Below are 1,594 nucleotides of genomic sequence, written 5' to 3'. Positions count from 1 at the left end.
TTGGGAACAGTATATACAGAGCCACTTTCTCACAGTAGTGATAAAGTGATTAGAGTGCTAAGGCCAACATAAAGATACAGCAAAACGTGAGGTGAAAAGCAAAAAGGTTGCTGGTAGGCCACCTTAAGGATGCCAGGTCTAACAAAAATTAACTAAGGATAACATGAGTAAAACATCAGGTTTCTCTACTGCATTTGGTGAGACAAGTGGGCCTTCTTTTATCTTCCATTCAAGCAATCTTTGACAGACCCCTTTATTATAGAGCTTTTCAAGGATTAAAGATAAGGCACTTACAAAGGAGTCCCAAATACTCAGAGATGGTTGACTTCTGTAATATGGGTCGTAGACTAAAAGCAGCGCAAAAACAGAGTGCAACAGGGTCCAAAAAACTTGAGTGCCACAAGGGAGTTTGAATGCAAGCGTATCCTTTTACAGATCCAGAGATATACTCATGCAATTTTTGTTTTTAGGACAGAACGTGCATGATGAAAAAAACATTGTTTTTAAAAAGTGCATTGCAGAATATCAGTACTTTGATGTGGGAAAACTTCAAAACTTTCAAACAAAATATTTGTAGGCAGCTTACAGCAAGTTGTTGTGGCCGAGTGGTTAAGGCGATGGACTTGAAATCCATTGGGGTATCCCCGCGCAGGTTCGAATCCTGCCAACAACGAAAATCTTTTTATTATCGGCTACAATTTCAGAAGTTAACCTTTAGTATTTCTTCCATTTCAGTTTTATAAATAGGTGGCTTATTTTTGTGTCACTATTGCCTCTCCACATATTTGTTATCGCTACCTCTTTCATGTCTTTGCTACACCTCATTCCTACTTTAGCACTGGTGTAAACGCTTCAAATTATTATACCGTTGCTCTCTCATTCATACCTGCGCATGCACTTGAAAGTTACTTTACCAATAAAAGACGCAAAGAGAGAAATAGAACAAAAGTGCTGGCTGGATTGGCAAACACACTTCATAAAACTGCATTTTCTTTTTTATTCTCCCCCGTGTTACATGCTTAACCTCCCCATGTGTAATTTCTCTTAACCTGCTGTCCCAGGAAGAGAATTTCATCTACAGGCTCTTTCTGTGTTTTTTTCCCTAGTCTGTCTTTCCCATTTCTTAGCTGTGTAACTGTTCCTTTACGCGCTCTATTTAAACGCCATCAATCTCATTTGAGCTCCTTGCTCCCGCTTCTGTTTTCTCCACCTCTCATACTGCCAGTTCTCTCTTTCTCTGTGGTTGGTGGCTACTTTCCTGAGCTTCCGAAGCCACGTGGTTCCTGCCTCTTGTTGTCAGACTTGAATTGGAAAAGGAACCATATTAACAAGCCTTTACCACTCACACACGGCGGAAGTTTATACTTTAATTCAGTGAGCTAAGAAAAGCGTGTTGTGGGTCCCCTACGAGCCATGGTGCTTGCTTCATCATGATTTGGCACCAGTCATTAGCCGCAGCTCTGCTAATGAGCCACTGAGGTCAGTTTCAATATTTACTCAAAAACATAACCATGCAGCCCACCCCTCAACTGTGTATTTATCTTGCTTTTCTGCTGTTCGTGTGATTAGCTGGGAGGAGCTCACGGCGACATCC

General features: G+C 41.2%; 1 non-coding gene across 1 annotated transcript; it reads left to right on the top strand.

Annotated features, from left to right (window-relative positions):
- Window positions 1-591: 591 nt before the first annotated feature.
- TRNAS-UGA (transfer RNA serine (anticodon UGA)) lies at window positions 592-673 on the top strand. Its single transcript has one exon. It is a non-coding gene; the product is annotated as a tRNA-Ser (tRNA).
- The last annotated feature ends 921 nt before the right edge of the window (window positions 674-1,594 follow it).

The sequence above is a fragment of the Triturus cristatus genome, chromosome 12, assembly GCF_964204655.1.
Source record: "Triturus cristatus chromosome 12, aTriCri1.1, whole genome shotgun sequence".
Taxonomy (NCBI): Eukaryota; Metazoa; Chordata; class Amphibia; order Caudata; family Salamandridae; genus Triturus; species Triturus cristatus.
This window is presented reverse-complemented; position numbering and strand designations above follow the sequence as displayed.